We start from the raw sequence: 8,820 nt of genomic DNA, 5'->3' as shown, positions 1-8,820 counted from the left end.
ACTTCACCACTTTCAACTTCTCTTCCTATAATTGGTCCTAACTAATGTTCATGATAAAATACCACCATTTTTTCCTACTCAGTCTGTGTCTCATAGGAAGGCTGTGGGCAGTTCAGAAACCCGTCCACCAGTGACATCATCGATGGTGAATCCAAGCTAATAGAAACGGCATGCTTTCTTTTCCTGAAAAGTTGCAATGCTAAAGTTGAAGCCAGTTTAAAAAAAATCTGCCTAATGATGATGTCACTGGTGGACGGGTGTCCGAACTGCCCAAAGCCCTCCTATGAGACACAGACTGAGTAGGAAAAAATGGTGGTGTTTTATCATGAACATTAGTGAGGACCAATTATATGAAGAGATGTTTAAAAGTGGTGAAGTGGTCCTTTAAGAAGTAGGGAAAATAGCCGATATATAGCAGATCTACAAGCTCACAACGCGTCGCTTTGCGCCGCGCTGTGAGCTTGTAGATCTGCTATTTTCCCCGAGGAATGTCGGGGGAATGTCTAATTTATCTTTTCGGGTCACGGGCTAAAACGTTTGGGAAACACAGATCTACAGTGCTTGCCTTGAGAATACTGTGCTCCAGCCCAGAGAACGACCGGGGTGCACTGCAGATCACAAAGTTCAAAGAACAGAGGCTATTAGTTATGACCACATAATTAACTCGCATCTGCGATCTGTTTGCATGTCTGTGCGTGTGCGTGTGCGTGTGTGCACATACTTGTTTGTGCATACTGGATGTGTGTTTGACTGTGTGTGTGCGCAAATCTATGCATAGTTACAGTACTGTACATGCGTTTGTGTGAGTGCGCGCGTGTGTGTGCGTGTGCGTGTCTGTGCCTGATTGTATCTGGTTTCTACTTTTGTAAACGCTGAAGCTTGCCTGCCTGTCTAATGATATTACCATTTGAACTATTTCCTTTACACATGATCACGTCGTAAACCCATTTCAGGAGAAAACGCATCTATTTTACAAAAAGCTACCTATAATGATCCCACCTAAACCCTAGTCTAGACTTAGTAAACTGGACCCGAGTTGGCTCTAGTCTGGTGTGCAGGGACTGCTTTTTCCCCATCTACACCAAATCTCTGTCTGCAAAAAACCTATACGAGCTGGTTGTGTTAGCTTGTAGATACTATATCTTTGGCTAAAGCTTGCCCCAGAATATGGATGCTCGGGTTCAAGTAGTTGCCTAATGATGTCCTTCTCTCCTCACATTCTGCAGGGCTTCTTCTAGTACAAACATGTCAATATCTAGCTGAGTTAGTAGTCCTCAACCTCAACCGTCAGTGGTCACATGGGTAGGCCGTGTGCATTTTCAGAACAACTTTTATTTGAACGATCGATCAACTGAGTTAAGTTCTCCCTTATTGGTATCACTTTTTAATATGAATGTTATATTATCATTCAAATCTTAGCGTTTTGCAAATTACCTGTGGGCCCATTTGCAATACCCTCGTGGCCCACGGGTTGAGAACCCAGTGGTCTAGCCTATACTAGGCACAGAGTTCTGAGAAACCAAAGAGCAACTCCGGCTTTATCTTGCCTGTACAGCAGTCAGATGTGCTACATATCTGCTCATACTGTATGTAACTGTATGGATACTAAACGCTTTAGTCACAAAAACAAATACAAGGATTACTGACTCGTGAAGTTTCGTGAGGCTATGGATGTTTGAAATGAGTGAAATAGACAGGGAGGCGGGGCTTGATTAGTACAGTTGGAGGCCATCGATATTGTCCTTTTCTTTTTGCTGAGGTTTGCGTGATCTGCGCAAAAGGACAGTTAACCCATTTTGGGCGGGAACCCCTTTTGGTGTTTTAAACATTGTTATAATTTAGCTATTGAAAAATAGCAGATCTACAAGCTCATAGCGCGCCACCGAGTGGCGCGCTACGAGCTTGTAGGTCTGCTATTTTTGAAAAATCGTGAAAATATTTATTTCAGAAAACTGGAGGATTTAGAAGGATTTTTTCTTAATTTTGAGGTCAGGCCTAAATGGGTCAAATGATAAGGGACAATATCGGTGGCACCCAACTGTACATTAACGTCACAGCTGCTCTCCAACACTGGGATGTTTGAGCATAAGAGTTCCCTGTGCTGTAACCACGTCAAGGGGGATGATGCTTAATTGATACTCGTCGTACAACAGTACGAGTTCTGCGACCAAAATACGTTGCATCTCTTGTAGATCAGGTATTCTCCTGTGGGCGACACAGTGTTCGTGCGGCGGAGTATAAATCAGGCTCAAAGTCAAATTCATACTTTGTCGAACGGCCGCGTCGTGCTAGGAAATAACCGATTTTAACGTTTCTATTGAAAATCTGTTATTTTTGCGACACGTTATTAATTAGAGTTGATATCCTCACAATTAAAAGTAGAGAAAGGGAGAAAGAATGACTTACAGTAAGTGTTATTTATGGACCAAACATTAATATGTTGCGATAATGTCAACTTTACTATAAACTTCCTTAACTGCACAATTCAGCAATATAGGCTAGCACTATGTTATATATTATGTTTTTACTGATTTCTGATTAACGGTATGGTTAAATATAGGAGGCAAGGGAATGTTGGATGAGATGATTTCAGTGAATTGTTTTCCATTATACTGCTGCAAGAAAATGTAATATTTTCAATACCTCTAACACAGAATTTGTCAGAATAAATATTATTTAGGTTTTTCTATCATATTGGAGAGTTTGTTATACAGTATTACCCAGGCCTCATTCAAGGTAAATGTCAGTCATTGTTCATTGGAAACATTTGCCACTTGACCAGTGCCTCCACTGGATTGCATGACGAGAATGTGTATCTATCTATGATTGTATGTACTGTATCTACGAAGATATATGAATGTGTTTCTGGAATGTGTATCACTGAATGTCTCTCTTTACTGAATTACATCAACTGATCTTTTACAGGGTTCTATCTGTAAAAAACATAAACAGAAGGGGGGGGGGGACTATAGGGATGGGACGATATGACAATTACATGTCACGATTATTGTGGCAAAAATAATTGCGATTAGCGATATTATCACGATAATCAAAAATATGCTTAAAACTTAAAAATACCTCTTTTGTTTTCTCTATTTTTTCTGTCCCATCTATCGGGTTGGGACGGTAATAAAGATTATCTTCCCATCCTTAGAGGAGACATTTTTCTCTGTATTACAAAATACAAATAATAAGTTAATAATAAGTTTTTCCCAAAAGCAGAGACATGGATACCCCCCACCCCACATCCCCACCAGAAAATAGAACCCTGATCTTTCACGTGCTGATCAAAAAGCCCAATATACGAGGTTCAACACTCTCAATGAATGTGTGTCCAACAATGTGTCGACCACCGTCTGGCATTTCAACCCAGACTATCTGTGAATAACAACTGCTGTGTCCACTTTGTCTCAGTATCACAAGCGGGTGTATTTTGAATATCATTTCACCGTGCGCCAGACAGTCAATGTATTGTTGTTTCTTTTGAACGTTCCATGGCTGTTTCATAACCGCCTGTGTGTCATTTGTGTGTGTGGATTGTTAACGTCACAGACGTGGTTTGTGGCCTTGTGGGGCAGTATGTTGGAGCGCAGTCAGTGTCATGTAGCAAGCTATCTGTGAATCTGGTGACATAATTTTAATGCCTTTTGGTTGAACCATCTTAACTTCTTGACTAATAGTCAAAAGAGATCCTATCAGCAAACAAACAAATCTATCATTCCTTCTATAAGCTCCTCCTACACCTCTCCTACGTTGCACACAACAAGGCCTTGCCAATCCATGTCTACCATTTCTCCTTAAATCTTTAAAACTGTTTATCAGAGTTATAAATGCATGGCGCTAGTGTATATAGTTTCAGCCTTTCCATTTACCCGAAAACTACTCCTGTCCTGAATTAAGCTGTCCCCTTTGAAACTCATCTGTACAGATGATATAAAAAACAAACCAGGGGAAACTAAGTAAAATGCAGAGATTGCCTGATGCCAGCAGTACCTACTGTAAAGTCAAGGTTAGCTATTCAGTGCAACTACCAGCCACCACATGTCAGACACTTGTAGGGGGTTCTGACTTAGCTTTACACCCTAAAGTCTTAATTGACTGAAGTCTCGCTCTACACAAAATACCTTCGCGGAAAATAGCAATCTATACAGGCTCACGGCGCATCGTGTTTAGGGTTGGGATCCTTTAGGATTTGAACGATTCCAGTTCACCCTTAACGGTCCAATTCCTTAACGGTACCCTTTAACGATTCCTATAGGGGGTTCCAACTTCCAAATGGTGGTCCTTGAAATTAAAAAGTGTGAAGCGTGAAGTTCACATACCAGCTCTGACAGTGTGATTATGAAACCGGTTGCGGAACGGTTCCAAATGTGATGGAACCGATTACGGTTCCTCAATGTTGGATCCGGTTCCAGATCCCTAACCCTATGGCGTTGTGAGCTTGCAGAATGGCTATTATCTTCAAATGTTTTCCCCAGAACAGGGACACTGCATGGGGTTCAAGAGGATTTTAGCTGGGTGTCAGTGTAGCCACATGTTATCCGCAGCAGTCACCTTCTCCACTCGCGGATAGTCAATGGCAATTGAGTTTATGCACACCATCTTGCCAGCAAGGTGGTAATTAGATGCAATTTCCCATTGACAGCCCATTCATCCAAACAGAAAATTCATATTTAATTGTAACAACGTCAAACTCACCAACATTGCAGCTGTACGGAAAGCTTGAATTATCCTCATTCTATCTGCAAAGCGTTCATTTCATAAAAATCCACCGTAGACATGTTATGAGCTACTTCCTGTCAAGAGTGTTTTTTTTTAAGTGTTGGAGTTTGGAAGTGCTCGTTGGATATGACTCAACGGCCCTGCGTACTACCTGTTTTTATTTTGCACTTAATGCAGGTGGCAGCAGGACACGGCTTTATTGAAAACGAGCGCTTCCAAACTCCCAACACTTTAGGAAAAAAAATCACCTGCAAAGAATTTCTTGACAGGAAGTAGCAGATAACATGTATACGGTGGATTTTTATTTAACACTTTGCAGATAGAAAGAGGATAATTCAAGCCTTTCATACAGCTGCAATGTTGGTGAGTTTGAACTCATTTAACTTTAATACAATCAGATTGGACTTTTCTGTTTGGATGTACGGGCTGTCAATGGGAAATTGCATCTAGTTACCAGTACCACCTTGATGGCAAGATGACCGTGGTGTGCATACGGTCAGTTATAGTACCATCATACCATGGCATGAAGGAGTGCGTTGGTTTGCATTAGGATATCGGTCAGTTAGTACTGGACTACTCCGCAAATGTTGGACCCCCAAGCAATGAGTGCAATCAATGGAAAAGCAATCACATTCCATGTCAGCCATGTAAATCACTCTGTCTTGGATCATTTCCTTTCCGCTTTTTCATTTGTTTATTTTTAACTTTAGGTATGCCTCGAATAATTTCTTTATTTGGCTATACTTTCTGTGAAACTAAAGCAACTAAAAAGAAGATAATTTATGTAGTTAAGTCAATCAAGACATCATGTATCAATTCTGTGTCAGGTTGATATTCCTGTATATTATGTTCATTAATCATGATGAAATATGTATATTAGTTCTGGGTATTTCATACTTTATGCTTTGGCAATTCTGTTGTCATGTCCACACAATATATGAAATATATGTAACATACAAGACTTGTCTATGTGGGAATATAAATAAATTGTTGTTTTCATGAACGTCTGCACATTGATTTGCATTGATAAGCATGTGTCCTATCACATACTGTGATAGGACACATGCTGTGATATCACAGTGGTTCCCAAACCTTTTAGCTCAAGACCCAAAACACAAATTAGCTGTTAATTTGCTCGGGACCCAAAATAGTGAAAATAGCCGATCTACAAGCTCAAAAGACATTTGTTTTATAATTCATGGAATTTCTGGAAAATAAATAATTGAATTTGTTTTGAATTCATGTTTTTTTTCTTTTTTTTACGGTTTTGAAATAAACATTAAGAACAAAGTGTGGGAAACAAAAAATATATAATGGACCCAGGCATAAAAATGTGTCTGCGACCCACAGATGAGTCCCGACCCACTGTTTTGGAAACAGTGTCCTATCAAGCCACTCAAGAAGTCCACATCAGAAAGGATAGTGATTCAAATAAACTTTATTGACTTTGCGTCCAGATGTCAAAGGGCATGCAAATACAGGCTTCTGAATCTGAAATTGTCTTCTTTTTTCAGTTTGGTTCTATTTTTGTTCGTTTTTTTTATTATTATTCTTTTTTTCTTTTTCTTTCATTTTTTCATTTTTTTTTTTTACAAAACTACGTGCACCTTAAGTAATCAATTCTGCAGCGTACAAACCACAAAAATACCCAGTTTTACATTATCAAATACTGCACATAGAAAACATTTACAAAGCACAGGTATAAAATTACAGCTCCCCTTTCTTCCTCTCTCGCCACACATAACATACCAACCGCATCCTTCCAGCAGGACAGACGTTCTACAGTGCTTTGCTCGCAGATGTGCTCTCTGAATGCTCCTCAGAGGAGGGGGAAGGCAAGGCCAGTTAGAAAAGTGACCAGGTTTGACTGAGAGCCTGCCATTGTGCAACCTCCAGCTTTTCACCAGAGGAGAAAAACTGAATTTATTTATATTTTATTCAAAATGAGTTAATAGCACAGGCAGACTCTTCACATACTAGAGCATGTTTGAAATAAATATTAGAGCTGAAATCGACATGTAAATATGAAATAAATGCTTAAACATGTAGCTAGGTGTAATGTTAGAGTCCACAGAAGTGAACCTTTCAAGCCTGTTTTCTCAACTCGCTGTTTTCTGCAATACATTACTCTATAAGCCATATCTCCAAAACTGGTGGGTCAAACTGAACAACCAATATGTCAATTTGAAGCTATGATTCCCTGCGAACGAAAATTAAAAAAAAATCAATGGCAGTCCGTCAGTCAAATTTGGCCACATTATAAAGACAACCCTTCATCCACCAACCAACTCAACCAGCTTCAAAGGGTGTTGTTTTGACTGTTGCTGTTGTGGTCATCGTGTTAATTCAGCGGTTATCAATGCAGGTGCACTCTAGATCAGTGCTTCCCAAACGTTTTAACCATGTGACCCAAAACAGAAATTAGACATTCGCTCCGGGACCCAAACTATAGTGAAAATAGCAGATCTAAAATAAAAATATTGATAGTTAGAAACCAAATGGACCCTTATGGTTCTGTAACTCAGAGAGCATGCAGATTGAACCAAATGGATGCTCTGTTTGCATGCTCCCAGAGTTAAATTAACCCTGATTGTATAGCGTATAGATTGGGGCCCCATCAAGTAAATGGAGGTCCATGCATGGCCTAATGCAAAAAGTTGAGAATCACTGGTGTTCAACAATGAGCCCATTATAGGCATCCCCAGATGATTCAATCGGTTGATGATGACAAGAAACCACATACTGTATACTTAAAGTAACCAGACAGCAATCTACTCTGCATGTATTGAGGTATGTGGTATACTGTATATGCCACGTAAACAACGTACAGTAGTTGTTTGTGCCTTGCAGATGGGCTTAGTAAAGATGAAGGTTGTCTTCCATGATATGCGCTACTACGACCCTAAGCCTAATGTATACGTTGTCGCATCAAGGTGGTGTTGCTCGCAGACATTTTCAAGCTAAGGATCATGGATTTGCATTCTTACCTTGAAAATGTTCTGTTGTGCGACAGTGTATAGTTTTATTTTTTTGCCAAGACAGATGAGAGAGGTTAGGATGGCTACTGTGACGAACAACACCTATAGACACAGGATGGTAACAGCATGTGGAATGCCAATTTGCTTCAGTGACCTTAACCAAAAGACAGTGGTTTTTTGGTTCTGGTTGACAGCTGCTACATAATGAGCAGATGCATGAACTGCATGCATCTTCAGAAAAAGAAAATTAGAGAGAGAGAGGGGGTGTTGTATATAAAGTTTCTTTTTCCCTTTGGGGGGAGGGGGGGTTATTATAAGAGTTCTTCACAATGCAGTGCATGCTTTGTTCAGTGGGTTTAACTCCAATGCCACTATACAGTATCTTTGTAGGGTGTACAGTTCTGGTTGCTCAAGTTTGGTTCACTGCATGGCTTTATGTATACTGTACTGTCTGCAGGTGGCTTGACATTTGATATGATATCAAGGTTTAGATTGTTGTCCATTATGCAAGAAAGAAAAGAGTTCAAATTACTGTTAGTTTTGCGGCATGGTTTTGCCAAATACCAAAGGCTCTGTCTGTATAGTCTCATTCAGCCACACCTGCAACTTTCAAATGGAAGCGACAGGATCAATTAAGGCCCAATCAACGATACAGCATATATGGCCAATGATTTGCTAGCTCTCTCTCTCTCTCGTTGGAGGAGACAAGTTATTGCCAGAAGAACAAACTCTACTTTGAAGAGTGAAAGGCTACATCCATGCTACGTTCAAAATACAGCATTGTTACATTTCAAAAGGATTCCTATTATGACTGAAAATGCCGCTAACTGTTTTACATCATCATTGTCAACGTGTCAAAATCGTTATAATCAGCATCATTATCATATCACTGTGAAAGGTTTAGATACAGGAAAATCATCAGGATAAACGTGCGGCAAAAACATGTTTTGCCTTTTTAAAGTACAAAGAAATACGTTACAATTCCATCATCCTGATACATTAAATTGTAATCATCTTTCTGAAACCCATCATGGCGATTTAAATAAATCAGATGCACCTCGCCAGATAAAGTTCATGCTTTTTTTTGCCTCTTTTTTTTCCTCAGTCACCGAGCTGTTCT

General features: G+C 39.8%; 1 long non-coding RNA gene across 1 annotated transcript; it reads left to right on the top strand.

Moving 5' to 3' along the window:
- Positions 1–3,131: 3,131 nt before the first annotated feature.
- LOC306938536 lies at positions 3,132–5,721 on the top strand. Its single transcript, XR_013791741.1, has 2 exons — positions 3,132–5,141; positions 5,180–5,721. It is a non-coding gene; the product is annotated as an uncharacterized lncRNA (long non-coding RNA).
- Positions 5,722–8,820: the final 3,099 nt, after the last annotated feature.

The sequence above is a fragment of the Electrona antarctica genome (assembly GCF_951216825.1).
Source record: "Electrona antarctica genome assembly, chromosome: 15".
Lineage (NCBI taxonomy): Eukaryota > Metazoa > Chordata > Actinopteri > Myctophiformes > Myctophidae > Electrona > Electrona antarctica.
The sequence above is the reverse complement of the archived record's forward strand: the minus strand, read 5'-3'. Positions and strand labels throughout refer to the sequence as shown.